Source organism: Lepeophtheirus salmonis, chromosome Z (assembly GCF_016086655.4).
Source record: "Lepeophtheirus salmonis chromosome Z, UVic_Lsal_1.4, whole genome shotgun sequence".
NCBI classification, from domain to species: domain Eukaryota; kingdom Metazoa; phylum Arthropoda; class Copepoda; order Siphonostomatoida; family Caligidae; genus Lepeophtheirus; species Lepeophtheirus salmonis.
This window is the reverse complement of record NC_092584.1, coordinates 3,145,973-3,172,060: the sequence shown is the minus strand read 5'-3', so window position 1 is coordinate 3,172,060 and position 26,088 is coordinate 3,145,973. Positions and strand designations below refer to the sequence as shown.

Here is a 26,088-nt window from a genome sequence, read left to right as displayed (position 1 = left end):
TTCTTGCCTCATTGCAACTGATGTAGTACTTCAATCTAAGGGCGTCCTTCCTCTTCCTCCCACCTTCCTCTTCCTCCTACCTTCCTCTTATTAATAAACCTCCTCTAATCATGAAAAGCCGTTGGTATGGTAGGATTTGTTTTTATGGACATTTTGAGCCCAACTAGGAAGTGGTCAGTCCGTTTTTGGCTTTGTATGAACAACATGAGGAATGGTAAAACCCCTTACCACTTTTCAGTGGCTTGCAGAAGTCATTGACGGTGCTCCTGGTATATTTTGAGACTTTTATGATTACCCCAGCATCATTTCCGGCCTCAAACAATTCTGCAATGATTTTACATTTGTTCACTTACTGCTTCATGGCTTAACTTAGAACAGATTAAGTATAAACCCAACTTTTGTTGTCTATGGACAGTACTTTCAGGTGAAGTTAGAGCTTAGAAACTATTTTTTTAACTTTTGAGAATGTAAATTTAAAGTGACTTGTCCGTAAGCAATGAACTTATGGTCAATTGAGAGTAACACTGCGGATGTGTTTAAGGGTTATAAGGGTAAGTTCTCATTGAACTAACTCAGGATAGAATTGAGGATCGACATTGGAGTAATTACATCCTACATCCTAGCAAGATACGGAGTTAAATCTAATGTTTATAGTCTTCCTTTCATAGATAGTTGCTTGCTGCTAACCTAAGGAATTGTCATTGTCATGGCAATTGTCAGGAATTGAGGCTGTTTGTCTCCCAAACATTCACCAAATTCGTCATGGTAACCTCGTTCATTTTCGGACTCCTTTTTAAAAAATCCAAAGTTAATATTTTTTATAACCATAATAAACATTGCAAAATTAAATGATTGCTTAATCGTTTATCAATGTTTTCTCCCCATTATTCGCAATCAACTCTCCCCCCCCCAAAAAAAAAAAAAAAAACTAAGTATACACTAAGAACATCATTTACTGTTCTCCTTAGTTATTGGTTTAAATATTAAAATCAATCAATAAACCATGACGTCATACGTATTTATCATTTAATCTAAGATCAAACACAAATCCTTAGTAATTCAGATAATTAAAAAGAATATTTACTTAAACAAATTTCTATTAATATCCTTGTAATCTGGTAAATTTAGAGTCAAGAATGTCATGATATTATCTTTAGTCTACCTCCCAACCTTTCTTAAGCAAACAAAGATTAAGAGTTTAAACCCAAAATCAATAGGGCATGAGTGTTGTTTATTTGTCAGTTTGTAAACAAAGCGTGAGGGAGTGACGCCGTCTTACGGCAAAATAACGCAACTACCTAAAGGATAACATTATTTAATTGTCTTACTATTGACACTATCATTTATTTGTTAAAGGCTTCAGCAAGGTGTGGCTGGAGGGGCAGCAGACCCCCTCCCAAATGAAAATAATTAAATTTAAAAAATATATTTTTTTTTGAAAAAAAAAAGTTCTCAAAATTTACTTTTTCAAATTTTTTTCCAAGAAAAATTCGTGTTTTTTTATTTTTATTTCTTGATGTAAATCACTCTTAGCTCTTGACTTACTAACTAGCTGGAAAAGAACCCCTTAAACTATTTTGTCTAAGGGCTTTCCAATGAAGGTCACCAGAGAAGCACAATATCCGTGATAACTATAAAATGGAGTACATTCAGGACTTTGCAGACTTTTTTTGGGATGATGAATAAGGCAGATATACATTTTGGAGGACGTTCTGCACATGTGGTCTAAGCAAAACGGCAATTTTATTCATTGATTGTGACATCTGTGTTACAATGTTGATTTTTGCGAATTTTTTTAATAAAATCAGTTTAAGAAATGAAGTCACAACGGCGTTTTACTGCTGCTTTTTTTTGTGTGTGTGTGTGTACGTTTATATAAACCACCTTTATCTTAAACAAAATAATCAATTTTTTTTATCTATAAAATCCTTAACGATTTCTTAGGAAAGGATTACAGACATAAATCTACATAATATATCTCTGGATATTAAGATAGCTTAAATACCTGTTCACGTAACATAATTAAATATCTCGTGATATCCACTAAGAGAATGAAAAAGTGAAGAAAAAAGAATGAATTGTATACTGTGTATACTTTTTTAGATGTACCCATCAAAAGATTGAACTAAAAAGGAGATTTTTTTTTATAAGAAATGATTTTTTTATAATATATATGTATAATCTCCCTAGATAAATCTGTATTAATAAAGTAAAATATGTCTGAGTGGATGGATTGATGTTTGAATTCTGTAAATATAATTTCTGCTCTAAGAAAAAGCATTGGAATCATATAATGAAATCTAAAGGAAATCTAAACTTTACGTTGTGTGTAAACAAACGTATTATAGCGTACAATATAAATCAAATTATCAAGATTATCAAGGTTAGCAGGCTTTTAGGGCCTCGGTGTTTGGATGACGGACACTGCAGGGTTCACCCTCGACATTCACTCCATAAGGTGAACAGAATGGGACAGGGAAATTTGCCACGTGATTAAAATTATGTTTTTTTGCGCAAATTAAGGTTTCAAGTGACATATCAAGCAATGTTGCGATACATGTGTTATTTTTCTCCAACATTTTATTTTCAATTTGATCAAAATCGAATGAAAAATAAGGGAACAGGAATCAAAGAGGCAAAAGGTTTTGCATCTTCTCGACGTGCATGACCGTGTGGACAGTCCAGAATATCAGGGTGGCCAATGAGAATGGGGAAAAAGACAAAAGGAAGGTAGGAAGTGGAGGAAATGGTTTGAAGCTAGATGAGATATTTATCAAGTCCCTGGAGGGCAAGATCAAAGAAGATCCAACAGCATCAATTCGCAGCTTGCCGGATGAGTTCAACGTAGACGAGATCAGCATGAGGAATGCAGTTCATGATGACCTCGGCATTAAGAGCTTTGTCAAGACTCCAAGGCCTCTCATCATAGACAAGATGAAGGTCTTATTTGGAGTCATCCGTCCACTCTGAATATCTTCTCCGATAAGAAGATCTTCACAGTCACGGTTGAGAAGACATTACACACAAATGTGCAGGAGCTTAAGGCCAACATTAAGAAGCAATAAGCTAACATGCCTGCCGATTGTACTATGACAACCTACGCCCTGTTCCGGCCTCGTATGGAAGCTGTGATAGAGGCTGGAGGCACCCATATTGAATCATTCTTGCCAAGATTGATTGCTTTAAACTTTTTTCAATAACATTTTTCATTATATTTTTCTAATAAAAAGTTATTGAGGTGTTTTAGTTTTGCTTCTTGATGACGGAAATATTTCACTGTCACACTCTGTAGCATGTCGAAGGGGTTGACATCAGGGCTCCTGGGAGGGGGGCAAAAGTGTCAAAAAAAAGTTTTTGAAAAGATGGGGTTCTTTCTTTGCTGGTCTTAAAAGTGGACTCTCACCCTCACGAGGCTCTTTCTACCCACTTTTTTGATAGCTTTCTGGACAGTCTTGTGTGAAACCCGAATATTTCTTGTCTTGGTCTTCATGGACTTGAGAGGATTCGCTTGGCCTATTTTTTTATAACTTTTCTGGGTCCAGTTTGGCCTTTTTGAAAGAGCACTTCTTCATAGCCAAAGTTTCAGACTTCCTGATGGTGTAGACGGTGGTTATGGAGACGCCCAACTGCTTAAAGTGCGCGAATGGGTGTTTGAGCATCACGTTCAATAGTTATTTTCTCAACTTGTACGTAACCTAGAGAGAACAGGTTTGTTTTGTTTCGTAACTAATTGTTTATGCGATAATATATCGTAATATGAATTAATTTCAAACACCCAACATTCGTTCATAATTGAATCAGTAAGTGTTCATATTTCAATGGACTACCCTTTTTAGGGGCCACATATATTATTGATCACGTGGTCTTATTGTCGCCATTTTGTCTATAGCTTGTGTAAAAAATCTGATTTTTTCTCAACAATTCATTTTTTTACATATTTTACTGTTTAGAACGTTGATGGGTAGAATTAGAATTAAGTTTTGTTAAGGTTTGAGCAGTTGGCAACCATGATTAAATAATAGTTGCAAAGAATGGGCTAACACCACCAGCTGATTTTGGGCGCGTTTTCTGTCTTTTTATTAAGGAATAGTTGCAAGATACAATCAAAATAACCACGTGACACCTCACTAGGAAAAAAAAAGCAAACAACAAATGATGTGGTAAAAAAATATTATTTTTTCTCTCTACAACAAAGGCTTTATTTATAGATATTGCGAATAAACATAAATACATAAAAGGAAAATTGCATTTATGTAAAAACATCATTTAACTTTGCAGTTAAAAATTATATTTCCTTTCAAGACCTTAAAATCAAAAACGATCGAACCAAAACAAATTCAAATATTCACATACTTAATCAAACTTTTTAAGAATATAGACTGGAGAGTCAAAAATGAGCGGTTTATTTTTTGAAATGTTTTGCGCAAACGAATCATCTAGCTAAAAAGTATTTTCGTAAAAATTGATCTACGATAAAATAGCTTTCATTTGATGTGCATCTCACTACGACAAAAAATGAAGGAGCAACAGGTCAAACGCCAAAGTGTACACGATCTCCTTGATGCTCAAGTAAACCAGAAGGGCATCGCTAAGATTTTCTGCGCCAATGTAAGCACAGTATGCCGTATCAAATACACTAGAAACGCCGGTTTCCAGCACTGAGAGGTATCTTGGATATGGAGGCTACAACAGGAAGGAAGATGAAGCCTTCTTCAACATCCAATAGGCCAAGATAGAGGCTCACCCAGCAACCAGCATGAGGATGCTAGACAAAGGCTTAAGTCTTGATATAGTAATAAATTAGATTTATAGGTCATTTTTTTTCTTTGATTAAAATGAATGTTCCCTTTGAATTTTTTAATCAAACTATGTAATTTCTATTACAATAAAACCCATTAAATGGTTGGTTTCTCTTGGCAAAGTGATGGAATCATGGCCAAAACATTAATGGATACATCAATAAAATATCACTATTTAATTAATTTGAACCAGAAATAAAGTAGTTTATAGAATGAGTATATAATTTATTTTTTTTAAACACAGCAAATATTTGGATAGACGAATTGCTAATTACTTCTCTGTTAGTAATTATCATTAGACATGATGGATTATTTCTACTATAAAAAAATTCATTGATTGATGAATATGCATATTATGAGGCAATATCTTAATCACATCATTAGTCCAACAGAAAACAAGCATTTAATGCATTTTATACTTATAAATATTCCATATTTTATATAGAAAATTCAAAAAGAACATCAATTTTAAACAAAAATAAACATTAACGACGTATTTACTTCATCGATTTATATATTAAGGGGAAATATCCTTGAGGTAAAATGGATTTAAGGCAAAATTCTTCCAGACATAATGTCAAAAGAAAAATAATTTAACGCAAAAAAGTGATTGGGGACCGCTGACGAGCATTGTAGCTTTCAAGATATTCAGCTGAGTTTCTTTCAAATTCAACTGGTAATGCTTAAAGACTATCCATAGAGCTGGGTAATTAATACAAGTGTCCAGTAAGTATCATTTCACATTTTCCCACAGTTTGTTTTTTTTGTATTGAAAAAAAACTAATCATATCATTCAACCCCTCAAACCTGGCAGTGAATTTCCTCCTGTCATTAATTCCCTTGAGTGAACAAAGTATTTTCTTTTCCCAAGATACTAGCAGACTTCACAATGTTATATACCTTTTACAAATGATTCCTGGTTCCGCAGACTTCACAACCCATTAAATTATCTTAACCTTGATTAAAAATATACGAATAACACATGGAAAGGACACTTTCACAACAATAACAAAATTTCTTTTAATGTTCGGAACAACAAGAATAGTGGATAATTAAACAGCTGAAAAAAATATGTATATACAACGGAGGAAAACTACTTGCAATAGAAATTAATTACGATTTTATACCCATTTTTTTTATTATTACAAAGTTTCATTACTGAATCAAAGCATTGATTTTTAGCAATGTCAAACCTCAAAAAAAAAAAAAAAAGTATGAAATGGCTCCAAGACCATTTGGACGAGTTTATTTCACCTGACTTTGGGGCTCTAAACTCTTCAAATCTGAATATGATAGATTTAGATTAGTTTGGGACGCAGTCAAAAGACAAATCCCCCGAAACCAATTTAACACCAAAGACAAAATTATCATTCAAAACAAGGAGGAATTCTATATTTTGCCAAGAGACCAAGTGGTGAAGGTATGTTCACGCATTTGTCCCTATGTTAAGACGGCAATTGAGGCTGGAAGTAATTTTATTGAATAAAATAAATCAGATTCCATGAAGCTTTAAATATCAGGCCTATTTTTTTAATTTGATTGCTGGTTAGAGATAAATTGGGGTTTGTTAAAAAAATCTTTTTGTGGGAGAGATAGCTTTCACACCCTGTATGTATAAATGAAGAGTTTACTAGTTTCCATGGAGCACCCGGTATATTTAAAGCATGATCTTCGATTTTATATATGCTTTATATACGAGATGTGTTCTAAATTAAGAAGTCTTTGTATATGTAGGGGAAAATATTGACTTACTCACCCCTTCAATGTAATCCCCCTTTTGGGGGGTGGGGGGTACACGCTTGTGCCAACGCTCTTTCCAATCCACTAAGCACTTCTCATAAGCACTTTTTTGTATAGCCTTCAGCTCTTCCAGCAACGAAGTCTTTATCTCCTCAATCCTTGCAAATATCCGTCCTTTTATAGGTCTCTTCAGTTTTGGGGACCAGAAAAAGTCACATGGGGGCAAATACGGTGAATATTGTGGCTAAGGCATGATTCTGATATTGTTTCTGACCAAAAAATCTCTCACAGCAAGGATAAAAATTAAGCAGGTTCAGAACAAACTTCCCTAACACTCCTCTCATGTCCAAAACGTTCGAGAAAAAAATTTATAGCACGAATTCTTTGAGACATGTTTTTCAGTAAGAAAGATTTGCCTAACCCGTAGAATACTTCCAACCGTTATTCATATCACAAACAAACTAACCATATTATATAACTGATATGTTCAGTTAGTATATGTACGTGGCAAGTGTGCTAATATAAAAAATAGGGCTTACCAAATGTACCTTTCCCGCGAAATTTGAAAAAGTCACTTTACTTTTTGAAACCACCTTGTAGATACTCGAGAACTATTCAGAGGATATTGTTATTTTGCAAGATGCAGAACATTCAGAATGATGATGCCACGTGAAACACTTTATATTTCAAATTATAAATTTACAACCATTTGAAACCGGAATAAATTTTCTATTGAGTTGTTGCATGAATAAATTATAATATTTAACAATCATTTTATGTAATATTTAATGTATGAACTTACATAATACGTCAAGAGATGCATCTATAGTTATTTTTAATTTAATTATTATGGTTCATAAATGGTTGTCTTAACAAATTATTATTTCTGTTAAAAATATTTACAGAGTAGGGGAGACTAGGAAAGTTGCAGCAATCTTTATTTATGACTCAATTACTTCTACCTGGTTTGATTTAGAGTCGCTAAATTTTAGCACTATATACGCATATGATTTTATGTTGTTTGAATATCTTTAAAGATTGGATAAATCAATGATTTTTCCAGAAAGTATATTAGAATACCACAGTCTTTATGTGTAGGGATGACTGCTACAATTAAAAATATCGAATTGGAGTTTGAAATTTCAAAAAATGTACAAAATAATATTAACCGGTATAAAAAACCGGACATTGAATTATGTTACGTTATTAAACTTCAATGTACTGTCAGTGAATTGCGGAAAAAAATGTCTCGTTGAGGCATTGGGGGCACGTAGAAAAAAATTATACAATGAATTATTTACCTATTCAACTTTTACTTCCCAAAATGTTCACCTTCTGCCTCAACCATGGTCTCAATTCTGCCTTGAAGGCACTGCCAGATCCTCACAACATAGTTGTCCTTGATAGAAGCACATGACTCCTCGACAGAAATTTTAAGGGCCTAGACAGACGAGTGGGGGGGGCATTCTGCATACCCCCAGATTTCATAATCTAGCAGATCACAGTGAGGGTATGATAGGCCAAAAGATGGATGGCCAATTAATGAGGCATTTTCCCTTATACATTCGGCTGATTTGATCAGCACCTGATGTTTTTTTCTGACATATGAGGTCATACTAAAGTTTCCCACCGCCCTACACACTGTGCCGTGCGAGCCACTCAGTTCTCCTCAAAATTTTTGCTTTGATGGATAGTCCTCGATAGTATCCCCCAATTACTTCAAAACTCTTCAGACCTATCTTTGTTCTACCTTCCAGTCCCTGGCTTCCTCTCTAGACTTTTCCCATCCTTGATATACTTTTTCGCTTTATAACAGGTGTTTTTCCGCTAGGGACAAAATCCTAACTGGAAGGTGTTGGTATTCCGCTGTGGAGCAAGGGAGGAATTCCTTGTCTTTCTGCTTCCATTTCAAACACATTTTGTTGTCTGACTTTATCAAAACAAATATCGTTTAAAAGCTTAAATTAGGAACTCCAAATTCCTCTATTCTAAAAACTTCGGAGTTTTTTTTTTTTTAATCAAAATTAGTTCCAAAGATGTTTCTTATTATTTGCTGTGTCACGGTTTATTATAGCAAATTAAGATATATCACTATTTATAATATACATCAAATATTACAGTGTATTTATGTCAGTTTGTTTGTTTGTCCGCTCATAAAAAGCATAACCATAAAAAAAACGGAGACATAAAGATAAAAGTTGTTCAGACTTCTCAGTTACGTACCTAAAGCTGATGTTTTATTCTGATCAGACCAGATTCCTGGGCTCTGGAGGGTAAGTTACTTTTTTGACTAATAAGAGGAATTTTTTCATGATACAAGATGTCTCAAAATTTTTTTGAAGGGACGTCCATTCGAAAATTCACAAAAAAAAAAATTAAAAGTTCAAAAAATGAATTATTGTACAAATGGAAAAGGGGAGAACGTATATTGAATACGAAATAAAAAAAGGGAATTAGGAGAGGGTTAACAAGTTATTCTTAGTATTTCTCTTCATTATAGTTGAAGGAGGAACTTGTTTCTAATTATTAGATTGTCTACCAGGGCCGGCTCTTGCGTGGATTCATAAGAACTTCCCATTCGAGCTCCCAGAGCTTCTGAGGCGTCATCAAAGATGTGGGCGTCCTGGCGTTGTCAAATTGATGTCTGTTCGATCGCCAGCTTCATACGGCCGAGCTATTCACAGTAGACAGAATTGAGAGGGGAAAAAATACCTAATTACTGTTATGCAACACGCACCGAAAAAAATATCACCCCCATATACAGACCAATAATTACTAAAATATACTTTGTTTACCCTTCGTTAGTGAACCTCCTTTTTGACGTAATTAATTAACTTGGTTCAACGATAACTAAAATATTTAGCAATATATATAGTCCGACAAGGACTCAAAATTATGCAAATTAATCTTAACAACATTAGATTTGTAGTATACATTCACACCTTTAATATACTATATTGTATAATCTAATGGGACCAATAATTAGTAAAGTATACTTAGTTTAACACAAGGGGTTCATATACGAAATTAATTTTTTTACCCAACTTAATAACATACAATATTGTGAATTGTTTGGTAAGACGTTCTGTGTAGCAATTGTTCCCGGCCTTCCCTAGTAGTCCTTAATTTACATCTATGGGTTCTTTTACTAACGAAAAAGAAAGAATATTGAGTTCAAAAGATTAATTTCACTTATATATTGATGACTCTATAGTACATTAACCAAGGAATTTGTATTAATAAATCATGGAGGTTCAATGATTAAGGCCTCAAGCCATCTTTTTTGTATATATAATTAAGAATGAATCAATCATATCGTTGTTCAAACAAAAGTTAAAGAGAAATTCGGTTGGTTGGTTGGTTGGTTGGAGGGTAATACAAATTATGATAAGGCTCTCCTTCAATCCAGCTTTGAAGCTCTCTCAAATATTTATAATAAAAGTATATATGGTGTGTCTCAACACACCAAAAAAAATATCTTGGACTATGTAGAATGGGTTGACATGTTTGCAAAGAAAACACTACCTATAAATTTTAATTAGGAAAAATAGTAGTTGTGTGTGGTCTTTCTTCTTTTGTTTTTCTTTGTTTAGAACAGTGGCCGGGTAACTTATTTTAGCGTTAACCCAAAAAAACTTGTAGTAAAATTAATTTACACAAACTAGGGTTTTGGTTTTTTTTATTTTTTATTTTTTTATTTAACATCCATGGCTATTAACAGCTGCTGAAAAAAAACTTCCATTTTATTTATAAAAAATAATTCAAAATTAATCATTATTCAGAAAAAGTTTTGGAAAAAAATTTCAAATTTTAAATTTTTTTTTTTTGATGTTAAGTTTTTGCAAAAGAAAAATTTAAAACCTCAACTCATAAAAGTTAAATTCTAGAAAAAATAAAATATTAATTAATTTCAAATATTAAATTTTTTTTAGTTAAAGTTAAATTTTGACAACTAATCTCGTATAAAAAATTTTATCCTGACCAACGAAAAACTAGTAAAAATAAAAAAACTTGGAGGGGTACAACCCATACCCTGCAGACGCCCCTGTTGTTGCATGTTATTTATTTAATTTAACACTAGGAAGTAGTACTCTAAAATCACTCCCAAAAGCAACCCCTGTTCCCAGACCAAACGAAGGTCCTCGTGGTGTTAGATTATCCCTCTGAAAGAAGAATTCTCGACTTTCTTTGGTGTAAATTGTTCTAAAAATGATTAATAGAATAAATATACATGAATTAAAATATAACCAGAATGAGCACTCGGCGGAGTGTAAACCCTCTGCCTAAAATAAAACTGATTTAAGTATCTCAATTTGTTCCAAAGTTTTGGTAGATTAGGCATTTTGTACGTTTTGACTTTAAATTCAGAACATGAAATGACCTGTAGATATATAGTAACTTTGTATCAAGTTTGATCCAAATCGATATGTAGCTTTTGGCGTAATCCTAGTGACATACAAACTAACTAACTAACAAACAAGGCAAATTTATATTTTTTTTTTTCCCCAAAAAAAATAACATATATTTTCCAAAAATATTAATAATTTTTTTTTTTCGATTCTTTTTCATAACAGATTATTGCTAATAAAACATATAATTTAACATAGCTTCAAAATACATTTTTAGCTTCGACAATAACAAAAGAAAAAGATAGGAGTATGTTACATCAACAAAAGTCTGAAACTAGGAGAAGTGATGTTTCAAAAAGGAAAAATAAGATGAGACTGTTTTTTTATTGTGAAATTTAAGCCACCCTGAGAGTAGTAAGGAGAAACCAAGTGAGTGAGTATCTAGTGATAAAAACAGTTTCATGATATTTTTTAATTAATATTAATAAAACATCCATCAGAGGAAATGTCGATATGTATTACTATTTGTCGATTTTTACTTTAAATAACCATAATCATAATATGTATTTTAAGAGAAATTCATTATTCGCCTTTATTTTATGCAAAAAATCGTCATATTTATAATGGTTCTTGTTAAGAGTTCATATTTAATTCTGTTATTTCTTTTTTAGCTCTTGAAAAGATAAAAAAACAAGTATTTATTCACAGACCCCTTTTCCTTTGGCTTAGAAAGATTATCACTTTTTCTAAGGTTCTAATTCATTTAATGAAAAATGTCCCATGGTTAATCCAGATTCAAAATTATTGAATGTATTTTTATTATTAAAAAGTGTTTTGTTAGAAGAAGAAGACAATTTTGAAAAAATAGTCCTTCTGAAGGGATCAATTTTATTGTAGCTACAGACCGGCGGAGAGGCCACCCTAGTTAAAAGTGTTATTATTGTTGTTCAGAAAGCCTCCGTTATTGTTGTTGTGCTGTCGATAACTGTTCAAAATCCCCATATTGTTTGGGTATGACTGTAGTTTTGCTGTTCCTGTTGTAGAGAAGACGTTTCAGTTCCTCATGAATTAAAATCAAAACCATCTGCCTATATATTACATCCGCCCTCTCCTTCTCTGGGATTGAAGTCATCGTAGCCCAAATCATCAAGACAAAGAGCTTTTAATTTATTTTCGTCGAGACAAATCAATAGTTCATTATTATTCGTGAAAGAGGCGTCTCTGTCCATGGTGGAGAGTCCTTCTTCTATTCATGGACCTCATTCCTGATGTTGTGGAAGTAGTTTCTAAAGGCTTGTCTTCCGGGATTTCACGAAATGAGGAAAAATACTTTAATCCCTTTGTCTTCAATATTACTGAATATCTGCCTGACCTTTTTATATCGGCGATGTTTTTCAATTGATTTTTTAATTCAGAGTTTTCATTTTTTTTTAAATACTCCTCCTTTTTTGAAGAACGAGTAATTGTTTCATAATTTCCGAATCCTTTCCAAAGAATTTCTCATATGAGTAAGTGGAGAATTGCTATTTATTACATATCATTTGATTGTACATACACGTTGATCTGTGTGTCTTAAGGAACTGAATGGTTCTCCTATGACTAAATGTTAAATATATTCTTTGATGAAGTTGATTATGATTGAAAAGTGCATTGCATCTTAAATTATATCAATATTTTGTACTAGAATGTACAGTTTCTCTTTCATTATAAGACCCCTAGTTGCAATAAGATTCAACAATATTACATGCCAAAAAAAATAATTGTTTTTTTTATGAATGACACTCATCACAGTAGTTACAAAACTAATTATTCAGACTGTTAAGAGTAAGGTACATAGGTTCAGATCAGTACATATATCATAGTTTTTGTGAGGCTAAAATAAACGTTTTAGTAAAATTAGGACTACTTAAAAAAGTTGTAATGAAACCAATCTTTTATTTGGACAAGCTTTGATTTTTGAAATGTTGCTTCGACATTTTTACACATAAAGACATGTGCTAAAAAAACACTTAATTATTTTTGGTTCAGCAGGCGTTTGGTGGCGTAATTAAGCATACTAATTGAAAATGAAGAGAAGGGAATTTTAATTAAATGCAACTGCAAGTTTTGGATCCCCACTCTGTAAACAAAATGCAGTAATATCTATGATTATGAGTAAAGTATCTGAACACGTAAATTAAAAATACTGAATAACTTTTTTCTCTACCTTAAATTTACCTTTATTCGATGTTTAATTTGTTAAGAAAGTCTATGAAAAAAAAAGTACGGCTCTTAGCCTTAAGTGACATTGATTATTTTTCAAGGATGCAATTTATTTTATACTCAATAAAAAATATCTATAATTTACATAACATCCGTATATTAAAAATACAGATATATCAAAAGTGAGCAATAGATTGCAAATTGTATTAAAATAAATGTGCTACCATTCGATAGGTAGTCAATGAGTGTAAAGGTCACAAAGAGATGAATTATTTTCACATCAAAGTTTTTAGTTTTAGCTTCGGCTGTGGGACAGTGATGCTCAACGGGGTTGCTCAAAAAATAAATCGAAAATCAACATGGTAACCTGAACTGTTTGGGGGGGATATCACGTTAACTATCCTGACGTTTTATTGGAAATCAACAAGGACATAGATACAAATTATTCCTATGTCGATCCTTCTCCTCTGAATCCACCAAGAATTTATAATTACAACTCCGTAACAAATCCTAAAGGTTACTCAACCTTTTTTTTTCAAGTGCACACGATAATGTTTAATCCGCTTTCGTATATAACAAGAATATGTTGTATTTATGCAGTGTAAAAAAAGTTCACTCTTCAAGAATTTAATAATATTGGTAACAGCTGTGAAAATAAAATTAATCATTAGATTACCAACTGCAAAAAAATGGGTGAGATGAAAAATGCACGGATTGCCATTGCTATAAATGAGTCGTTACTGTGAACTCCTGCTTGACCAAATGATGCCTTGGATGAAACCTGAGGCCAATGGTCTCGAGTTACTATTTCAATAAGACACAAGGCCTGCAAGACCCAAAACTTGTTGAAAAGGAGAAGGTATTCCCTGGATTACTTCTTTTAGGGGGAGTTCGAGAAGAGGGTCTCTGGATACTTTAGGCCTCCTATCGAGCAAAGGATTTTTTTTTTCTCTCTCTAATATAAGAACTTTTATATAAAATTTCAAACCTCTAATTGCTTCCCTTATTGATCAGGATAGAGTTAAAGGTGGTTCGGATTTACCTGAACAACCTTGTACAATCAACTCAATACTTCATGGACATATTTGAGTCAATTATAGGCTTTGCATTAAATTTGTGAGATGAAATAAAATAATTGAGAATAATTTACACTATAGTTTAAAAGCCTTATTTGATCTGAGATACTTAATTTGGGCAAAGTATAGCTGTTCAAATAAAACCTCCATTTGTGATTATTTTATTGTGATTATCAACTGTATCAAAATTTAAGTATAAATTGAAGCTCCTTCAAAGGGTTCATTTGTTTATAAAAATTGACAATTATGCAATGAAGAATACAAATGCACTCTCTACTTAATTTATAGAAAAATCATTCTAGCTTGCTATTGTGTTAACTATCCGCATATGTAACTTTGAAGACTATTTATATTAGTACCTACAATACTGATTCTTAAAATAAAATAAAAAAAGTTGTATTGTGACAGGAATTTCATGGGATTAAAACGTCAATACTTTCATGAATTAATAATCTTCCTTAATCCATGGGAGAACGTCAAAGAAAAGAAAAAGTTTTGTGTGGACAAAATGACGGTTGTATTCAAGTAAACTGTTATAAGTATGAAACTATTGAAAAAGGTAAGTGTCATACAAAACTTATTTTCTTGGTACTGACAGTAATTTTACTGAGACAGTGATCGTTATTCATCCCAAAAACCTCGTATTTATAATAGGTAGGCGAAAATGGCATTTAGTATGTTTCCCTTTATTTGGAGTGCTACAATTATCTCATTGTTGCCAAGTGTGTCCCATTTTATTCAATAACTTATTAACAACGAGAATTCAACTTCTCAATGTCTTTCAAGTATAAGCCCTTGTTAAAAAACTCGGGCAACTAATTTTCACAGGCCTCTATGGAGGCAAATTTGTACCCCCAAGCGCCTTGTCTATGGACAGGAACGGGTGGTAGTCACTTGGTACCAGATACAGGCTGAAGGATGAACTTCCAATCCGAGGTCCTGGAGCTTCTAGCGCATAATCAAAGATGTGTGCGGCCTTGCATTGTCTTGATGATGTATTGTTGTCTCCGTTTCACTAACGCTGGTCATGTCCGTTCGATCACCAGCTCCAAATGGTTGAGATGTTCAAAGTATAGGACAACATTGAGAGGGGGGAAAATTGTTGTAAAAACTGTTGTGCAAAACGAACCGAAAGATTATCGTCCCCTTATACAATGCAAATTGTCTTGCTCGCTTTCGACGCGTTTTTTCCTTTCAGTTAGTGAAAATGGAAAATATGGAAAATGTCTTCCTTTAAGACCTCCATGTTCTCTATGCAGGATAATTCCTAACTGAACCAGCCAAGCAAAATACTTCTCTAAAAGCATGTGTAGTATAAAGTTACACATTTATCACATACTCTTTATCGTATGATCCGATGCTACCAATAATGAACAAGATATACTTAGTTTAAAGTTTGATGGATACGAAAAAAAATGTTCATTTTTTTTTTACTGAAAGATTTTGTAGATCAATTTATAACAATATTCCCAAAATTATGGATAATTAGTGCAGGAACTATTTTATTATGATTTATTCAGATGACATATTTTCAATAATAAATAAAGGATTATTTTTTGACAGAATAATTTGTTAGTGCGCAAAAAAGTGTTAGGTGGTTTGTCAGGGGCGTCTGCAATGAGTGAACTAGGGAGGCTGTAGGCCCCTCAAACAATGAATTTTTATCTTTATCAACACAAAATGATTCCTTAGCCAAAAATAGTAATGAGTATTCAAACGTGTAACGAGTATTCAAATAAATAGCAAGTATTCCAGCGAGTAACGAGTATAGCTCTTAATTCCACGAGTTATTTTTTTTGTATAACTTGAGCAGTAATATTCAGCTCACGGTTCATCAATAGAAAAATATTTACAAATTTTACTATGTCAGCATAAAAAACAATCTTGAACAATAACCAAGAAAATAATAAAACCCCCTTAATCATATTTTTTTACCTCATATTAGTGGTGAGACGATTAATCAGCATGGTAATCAGAAAATCGGGGTTTTTTTTTCTGGTCTCAACAAAATAATGTTTAATTTGCGATTTTATTCTTATTTATTAATAATTATTAATTTTCAAAGTTTTAAAAAAATTAGCGACCCCCAAAAATAAAGGAATTTGTGCTAATTACTAGAAAAAAAAATTTAATTTTTCAAATTTTTTTCCCGAAAATTTATTTTAATTTGTCAAATTTTTTTCCCGAAAATTTTATATTAGAAATCCAATTTTTGAAATGTGTTTCCAAAAAATATTAATTTTTGTGAACCACTATGGATTTTGGGAAATTTTTCTCCAAAAAATTTAATTTTCTAAGAATAACCATGGGTTTTTGAATTTTTTTGCACATATTTTTTTCCTAAAAAATTGCAAAAACTAAGCCGTACAACCCCCACACCAAAAAAAAAAATATTTATAAATATATATAATCCAATTGACGCCCTTGATATCAAAATGTTATTTTTAACTCTTATTTAAAATATTTAGGAATCGAAAAATGGCATCCAGATTTTTTTTTTTTTGTTTTTAATCGACCCATCACTACTTCATATATAGATACAACCCAACATTTTATAGACTTATTTGAGTGAATTATAGGCTTTATATTCAAATTTATGGAATGAGTTAATATTCGGAAGGATTGTAGCAAATTCTTACCTATATATTTTTCTTTATAAAACTAAAAATTCCTCAAGTTGTGTTTTTTTTTATTATTAGAGTGAAATGATGGTATTACTTCGTCTATTATATAGTATGATCGTCTCTTTTTAAAATGAAACAACGGCAGAAAAAAAAAAACAATCACTCCGTCAACTCCAATAAATGGTTTTTTTGATATATCATTTTTAAAGAAACTTTTAGTTGTTTATAACTTTACTTTACTTTGTAAATAACACTTTTTTTTAAAAAGTTGATCAACACGCACGAAATGCAGAAAGTAACTGTCTGTGAAAGTCGATTTTTTTCATTCATTTCTTTTTTTTTTTTTCTTAAAAATACAACTCTTACTTCTACGACGGAAAGAATTTTTTCTCCATTTTTTTTTCTCTCCATAATAATCATCTTCCCCCCTTCCGTCTTATGTATTTTTCTTAATAAGGATATCAAAAAAAGGTAAACGATTCGTAAAGTCTGACGAACTATCAAATGGTTATTCGCCTTATGTCATTCAGAGTTACAATTACGGACAATTGGTCGATAACATTTTTGCAAAAATGAATATTTGCCCTCATGGGCTTGGGAGGATTGGCCTGGGCTGTTTTCTTTTAACTCGTCCGGTTCCAGTTTCCCCTTTTTATGAGAGAGCCCTTTTTCCTCTCCAACGTTTTAGACTTGCTAACGACGTAAACGTTGATACGGGACATGCCTAACACCTTGGAATTTGATAATAGTAAATCGACTATCACGTTCAATTCTGATTTTCTCGACTTGTACGTCACCTGGAGAGCTCAGATTTGCTTTGTTTTGTAATTAATTGTTTATGCTTCAAAATATGGAAATATGAATTAATTTCAATCACTCAACCTTACTAAATGATTGAATTAGTATTTGTTTATTTCCTTTCGGAAAATTTGTCCGCTTGTCAAATTGTCCAAAAATGATTTTGGCCAAAACTCCAGTCACACACAAGTACATATAAAGATAAAAAAGAAGCCACGTAAGGATTATCTTATATGCAATGGATAATTTATTTATTGTAGGAAAAGTTAGGAATTTTGTTATGACAATTTTTAATTATTATTATTAGTATTTAAGATAAAAAAACTCAAAAAAATACTTTTTCTTAGACAGCATACTAGCCTCAAGGAAATTAATTTTACACTTTACATTAGAACATTAAACAATACATATTTCTTTAACAATAAGTCATATTTGAAGAATGTTTTGTATCATGAATCATATATTTAGAAAACTATGCAAGAAAAATCCAGGTCCTTGAACGCCATCCGGTTAAAACTAACGTTTATTCTTTTTATTTCACCCATAGAACATGTAAATGATCATCAAAAAATCTATTGCAATAGGTTTGACTATTTTAGAGGAAGAAAAAGTTTATAAATTAAGTATGAATGAGTCAATTAGATATCTTACAGGGTTGGTCTTATATAATGGTACACTTATTTTAATTTTTAACTAAATGAAAATGTATTCGCTGATTGTCTTCAAACTCAGTGAAAGATAAGTTTTTTAACTCAAGATTCCTTGTGTAAAGTTTCGGGCGTTGTGGCCAGCTCCGTTAAAGTATGCCCTCCAATGTTTGTGAAGAGGAAGGATCGGCTCAATGCAGATACTTACATCAAACTTATGTTTATAAAAGGGTTACCTTGGGGCAGAGAAAAGTTCGGGAACAACTTTGCTTTCACTCAAGACTGAGTTCCGTGTCATCGTGCCGCTAAGACGCAGGCCTTCCTGAGAGACAATTTCCAGACTTTTGGAACCTCTATGTACAGGTAGCTGCCCTCATCTCCGGGCGCTAATCCCTTAGACTACTCTTTGTAGCTGTATTTGGAGGAGAGACTGTTTTCTACTCCACACAGGAGTGTTCAGTCTCTATAAGCTACCATCAAAAAGGAGTAGACGAAGTTAAAGTCTGACTACATAGTCCAGGCCTGCAAGGGATTAAGACCTCGCATTGATACAATTATTAGAGTACAAGGCTCAAGTATTGAATAAAAGTTGTGCCAAACAACATTTTCAGATGGTTTTTGAAAAATTCATATCCTCATTAAACCTTTAGTTTAAATTTTACTCTCCAGAAATTGAAAGGGATAAAATATTTACCCCTAGATAAGATCAACCCTGTAGTGTACATCTAATCGATCAATAGTCATCAAATAATAAAAAGTTTCGGACATCGACGTGAAGATAGCAACTCTCTTGAATAAAAGCTAGTTACATATATGTAGGATCTTTTGATAGTTACTCATACATTTTGTATGGGGATTGGTTATGTAAGAGGGGTTTAAGTGAGTTAATGTGAGTTATTTTCTGAAAAATTTTATCTTTCAACAGTGTCTCTTGATAACTTTAAACACTTCTACCAGCAAAGTTATGGGAGGGGCGGGTTACAGGGATTGGAGCATCCCTGGGAGAAGTGTGTAGAGTTACAAAGATACTATATCGAAAAATAAAAAATAAAAATTCAATATCATTTTCATACAACTTTTACATAGCAACTGAACCTATCTTAAGTGCCTGTCAATAGATGTGACTACTTATTTACGAGTGCTATCATCTTCACGTTGAGGCGGGAAACTTTTCAGACTATCCGACTATTTCTATTGAGGCTAGTTTTTTCTTTAGTTTTAGGGATAATATAAAGCAATTTAAAAAAATAGTAACTTCAATATGTGACCTTTAAAAAATTCAAGTCAAAAAGCTATCCTGAAAGTTTCCCCTTTTGACTCCAAACATCTGCATCTCAAAATAAAAAGAGTAATTGAGCTAATCATAATTAACAGTAAAAAAATGAATTAAAAATTCGGGAAAAAGTAATTTCCTATTTCCAGTCTTTTTATTTAACTAAGTATATCCTGTTCATTACTTGTCAAATCGGGGATCCTAGGATAAGGAATTGTAAAGGTGTTAATATATACTACAAACGTTTTTGGGACAGTATTGTGATTGGGTGATTCAGTGTTGAATTACCGTGCGTTCAGTATGAAGGTCTGAGAGGAAGAATTTCGCCCTATTTCACATTTTTACTATCTGAAAGGGAAAAGCGCGCGTCGCAAGTGACCAAGAGAATCTCTTGGTTCGTGTTACATAGCAGCAGTTTTAGCGATTTTGTCTCACGGCAAATTTTTTGATGTTATGTTATAAAAGGTAGTAACAGAAAAAATAATACAAACTTATATTAATGAGCAAAAATTCGAGGTATTTGATCGCTCTTCTAAAAGGATGAACAAGCTCTCGCTCAAAAAATATGATTGACACTCCCTAACTCTTTACTCTTTCGGTTCGTGTTGCACAACAGAGGTTCGAGCAATTTTGTTCCCCCTCAATTATATCTCTGAACAACTCGACCGTTTGAATCTGGCGATCAAACAGAAAGAGACCAGCTTTGGTTAATGGGAGACAACAAGACATCATCGAGACAACATATATTTGATCTCGCACCAGAAGCTCCGGCACTTCGGTTCTTATGCATCCACCCTACAGTCCGATCCTGGTACCAAGGGACTACACCTTGTTCCTGTCTATGGTCAAGTACTCCTCTCTTCTTTATTAGCTGTTTTAAAAATCAATAAAAGATAAAATAAAAATCAAATAAATAAAATTAATTCCTAAAAATGAAAAAGTACAACTAATCGTTCACAATAGATCCATTAATACTATCAAAATGTACATATATACAAATGGGTGTAAATTAATATAAAAAGAAACCATTTTTAAATGAGTTCTAGCCCTGACAATACTTTTTGTATATAATGGATGCTTAGCCAAAAATGTCCAAATGAAATAATAAAAAAAAGAACGATAATGAAATCAATAACGATAATATTAATAATAATAAAAACACGCCCAAAGTCAACTGTCTAGGAAGCTTATTACATATTGGAACATGTCAATCGGTAGGGTTCGGGGGATTTTTCCTGGTTTTAAATCTATAAAGTATTGTGTAAAAATTTTGTATATTTCGTTTTGGTAGGGTCCAATATAAAGAAAGCCCAAATTGCTGGGTCCAAAAAATATTTTATATTTTTGGTATAGCATCTGGTCCATTCTAATCTAAACACTTATTAATTCAATAATTAATTAAGGTTGAGCAATTGAAATTAATTCATATTTCGATATTTTAAAGCATACACAAGCAGTTACAAAACAGATCAAAAGCTGAACTTTATAGCTTACTTCTATAAAAGTATAGAAAATGACACATGAACATGATTGACGAATTTCTATTTGCACACTCCTTGACTCTGGGCGTCTTCGGGATCACCGTCTACGCTGTCAACAGATCCAATACGTTGCAGAAGAAGAAGAGATCTGTCAAAACAACTAGGATAGAGCCGGAAGATTTAAATAAAACAGCACAGGCCAATCCTCTGTAGTCCATGAGGGCCCATGCAAGAGATCTCGAGATTTCACGCCAGAACTATCAAAAAGTTGGTGGAAAGAGCCTTTTGAGGGTAAAGAAGGCCACTTTTTAAACCATCAATGAAAGAAAACTATATCCACTGTTGCAAAACTCTTTTGAATTAGTCTTTTGAGACACTTTTGCGCCCCTTCAGCCCTTATTCCAGCCCCTTAGACTACAACTTTTGGAAGAGGGGAAGGCCTGTAGTTACTGTCATCCAAGCAACGAGGCCCTCAAAGCCACTGTCAGCCAGCCCTGGGACACTATGACAGAAGACAACATCCTTAGCGGGTTTCAGGCCTTATACCACCGTCTCAAGGCCACCATTGCCGTTAAGGGAGGCTACATTAATTATTATGAGAGCTCAGATACTCATCTATTTATAGTATTAATTGTGTTCAAATTCTATCGTTAATTAATAAATTATATCTTGTTGAATTTTAAAATTCAGACTTTAATGAACCCCTCGGTATAACTTCCATTATTTTATCTCAATATCTTTTCGTGTCCTAAAATTCTGAGGAGAAATGTTTTACAGTTGTGCTTGAGGTTTTGCGAAAGATTTAATATTTATCCTCAAGGGCAATATGTGGAAAATTCAAATAAAATGTTTTAAAGTGCCCTCAAAATGTTTTTTATTTATTGGAGATGACTCTCTGAATGAATCTTTCTTTCTTTTTATCTTTCTTACGTATGGACTTAGGACATTAATGTCGGTCTGTAGAAATCGAATTAATCTGTTGGTCATTTCTTTGATAAAAATGAAAAAGGAATCCCATGGGCCAATTTGTCTTCTATGGATTGTAATAGTCTTTAAAATCATTTTCCACTCCATTTCCTCATCAAACGACATTTATAGTTTGCTATTAAATCTTTTCCAATGAAGTCAAGTCTTTAAAAATGGTGTTTACGTCATACAGGGAAGTATTTTCCAAATTTCATTCCAAAAACCACACAAAATTATCTCACAATGCGTCAAAATTAAAGGCCTTTTAATTTCTACATGGTTTCTTACAAGTTTAGACTATGTGAAGCCTCCATTCATTGATTTTTTGAACAATGTAAACAAAAGTGTGTTCCAGAGTATTTTAATTGAGAGCAGACACAATCTCCCATATTTGGTAGGATAGGTAAGTCGCTTCCACATTATCATTTTCTGGTTGACGTACTTAGTCCGCCTTTCTTGGATATAGCAGACTTTGAGGCGATTTTGTTAATTGCAAGTGCTTCAGTGTCTCTGACATTTTACAGACGCTTAAATAAAAAGTTGTATGCGTTTTCACTAGATCTCTTTGGTGAGCTACATCTCATGATAAATACATTACATCAAAAAAAGTAGTTTTAAGTATACACTCAGGTGTACACTTAAAAAAAATTATTTTACCATTTTGTGTTTGATGAATCAAGTTGTATGTTAGAGCCTTCGTAAAGAGAGAAAATTCGATATATTCTTCAATATCACTAAGAAAAAGTGGAAAAGGCAGAGCAGACGTCCTAAAAAAATTGTACTGTTTATGGACCCAATACAGTATCAAATTCAACAGCAAAGTGGTTGTTCCAACGATTCTGTTCTGGTAAATTGGACGTCGAGGATGTGGATAAAATAATGGAAATCTTCGAGTTGGACCAGCATGCAAGCACTTTTCCGTTGGCTTAAACTGAAGATTTGGCAGAAACCCGATTAGGAACCATCTAAATCGGATCAATCTAGATTAATTTGGTTGTCAAAATAAAGTGAAAAAACGCTCAGAACTTTTTAATTCACCTATTATTACTTCCCCTGAAAAGTTCGTACGGTGTACGAGTTAAAAGAATGAACATTACTTTAAATCAATCTGAATTACTTTTGTGTATTTTTCAAATAGTAGGTGACTCTATTAAAAATTTTTTGACTATTCCAGTTAATAAACAAAAAAGGATGTCTGGTTTGCACCATCCCCAAGTGAGCGTATAGAAGATCATAAAACACGTAGAATGCTACAATAAAGTGTTCAATATCTCTCAATATTAATCAAATAGTATCACAATATGAGTCAAGTCCACAATACTCATAAGTAAATGTTTACGTTCAATATTAAATTATACTCGTATGCAGTAGATGATGAGAATGCCCACGTCTCAAGAGGGTATAGTTTAGCTTCAACATATATATCTGATTCCAATTGTCTAGAGGCGAAACATAAATGAAATGATAATAAGCTTTGTCAAAAATTCATCATTAGGAAGTAAATGCATCTGAGAAGTGTGTACGTGTATGTACTTGGTCGTCCAAATAAACTGGGCCTCAGTCTTTAAAGGTTTATAACAAACGAACCTAGGTAGAACGAATAATAGTTATTATTTGAAAGCTACCTACATTTTATGATATTCAATAACGCATCCACCTATTTTGATAACCTCAGCCACACAGGACTGAGAGACCTCGTGCAGTTCCAGCTTTTCCATTGTACAGGTGAAGGGCTTCTTCAGGGACCCAAAGACGAACAATACTTGCCAAACGCCTCATACTCAACCCTCTGCCAGAGATAAAAATAGCAAATGCTCAGGTCGAAGCTGATTGAATGACAAAAATTCGGGTACCAAAAGCGAGGACATTTTGTAGCCAAAATACTTTTTTCGACTTGTGGGTCGGTGCACTGTCTTGTTGGAAAGTGTAATTCCTTCCTTGGGCTACACACTCCATCCAGGGAATGTCAATTAAAAGTACGAAACCAATAAAATTGCAGTGCTGAATCCTCACCAGGTAGCCCAGAACTGCCAAGTTTTTTTATGAGCCAATAGTGAGCGTTTTTCTTGCAGCTCGGTTTTCAAACGGTCCAATAGCGATTAATAATATTCACCTCTAATAGTTTTAGCCTTTTCCAGATGATCGATCAGGATTATTCCTTAAGAATCCAAAAGACAGTAGCTGTAATCTTTCAGGCCGATTCTTGGGACTCAAACGAAACCTAAACAGAAGGAAATTGACCGATCTGGCTGAAAGTTGTTGTGTGTTCTTCCAAATAATATTACTCTTTATATATAATCTCTATACACTAAAGTTGTGCCATCTCTTGGACATTTCAAACGACCATTTTTGTGTTGTTTACTTCATAAAATCATCATCATTGAGTTCGAATTTACAAGTTTTGCTCGTGACACATCCCACCTGAGAATGAAAAAACCACAAAATATGGTATTTTATGGTAAGGGACAATCATATATGACAAAAAAAAAGCATAGCAGTTACAGTAATGAAGTTATGGGAAATACCTTTATATTTCACATCAAGAAGATATTCTCATAATATATTTAACATTAATCTAATACATTTTAAACTAAAAATATAATAAAAATTAGATAAGTAAAAGTCAAGGATGGTTATTATAACATATTGTAGTTATAGATGATATTGAACTTCAAATGAATACCGGGAGTAGAAAAAGTAATTAGACCTTCTAAAAATACAGTTCTGAATAGGTGTTGTTGATTAGATCTTAAAGTTCCATAATTTATGAATAGCTTAGATTATAAGCCTTTGATTTATGTAAATGTTGTAAACAAAAATTATGTGAATGTCGAGATGGAGGTAAGAAGAGCCGTCATAGGCAATTTAATCCACGCCGAGAGGACCACGTCAGACATTATGAAGGCTTTAAACATCAGCAAGACCCAAGTCCGTCTGACGAAAATCGTTTGGGTGACGGGGACAACCTTAAGGACAATCCAAGAGTGGAAGATCCACCAATGTGAAGCCTGAATACATCATCGAGAGCTTTAAGGTCAACCAAACGATGAAGATGTCAGAGTACACGAAGAAGGTGGAGTGCTTTCGAAATGCTGACATCAGCTTCAAGACAGTGACCAAGACCAAACATGCGGGCTCTGTGATGATGTTTGGGGTTGTGGAATCAACTGGAGAAAACATGTCTCCAATTTGGTTTTACTGTTGGATACCATAGATCACCAAGACTATGAAGAATCAATCAAGGGAACGTACGTATTTGAGTAGGAGGGGACTCCAGCCCCTACTGCTAATATTGTACAAGAGTGAATGGGTAGGAAAATGAACTTCTGGTCCAAGAACCTTTAGCCCCCTCGGAGCCCAAATCTAAATCCACTGGATTACTTCATTTGGTAGTAAATTGAGAAGAAGGCCTGCAAAGTCCCCCACCCGAATATTGATGCCCTCAAGATATCTGTTAATCAGCAGTGGAGGATCATGAAAAAGGACTACGTTGCAAATGTAAGGTAGGGGGTCTGGAAGGGGTTGGAGGCTGTCATTGAGACTGATAGTGGGAGATTCATAATTAACGTGCATACTTATAGTAAAAAATATTATGAAATAAAATATTTGTTTATATACAACATCATCATGATCCATTATGAGTATTTTAATATTCCAGTACTTTTGAGCAATATTTTGAGTAAGTCTGTTTGATACTTAAATGAGCTTTTGAAACTTTGTATTGGAATTTTTATGTGAATAGATATTTATTTTTGAATTTTTTTTACACAAATTTAATATTTGAAACTTTTTTACACAAATTTAATATTTGAAACTCTTTCCAAAATTTAATTTTTGATGAAAAACCATTGATTTTTAAAATTAATCCATAAAATATTTAATATTTGCGGATTAAGTTTTTGATATTTACTTCTAAAAAAAATTAACTTTTGGTGAATAGCTATGGATTGTAGAAAAAAAAATTCAAAAAAAATTAATTTATGGATTTTGTTAAAACATTCCAAAAACTAAGCAGATCCCACCCCATCAAAAAAAGAGTATATATCTTATAATCCTAGGGACACCCTGAAATGGTTATGAGAATATCCTATTCTGGTACATCAACATAAATATAATCTTGAACAAAAGTCGAA

The 26,088-nt window shown here is 33.0% G+C and overlaps 1 protein-coding gene across 5 annotated transcripts in view; it reads right to left on the bottom strand.

The window, feature by feature from the left end:
• Positions 1-17,095, bottom strand: part of LOC121130026 (solute carrier family 35 member F3) — a 370,274-nt gene extending 353,179 nt beyond the window's left edge. For 3 of the 5 annotated variants that reach the window (XM_071893780.1, XM_071893781.1, XM_040725717.2), the window contains exon 1: positions 16,806-17,091. The gene's annotated coding sequence lies outside the window, so the exon portion shown is untranslated. Of the gene's footprint in view, positions 1-16,805 lie in introns of all 5 variants that reach the window. The other 2 variants (XM_071893783.1, XM_040725716.2) reach the window with 2 other exon arrangements.
• Positions 17,096-26,088: the final 8,993 nt, after the last annotated feature.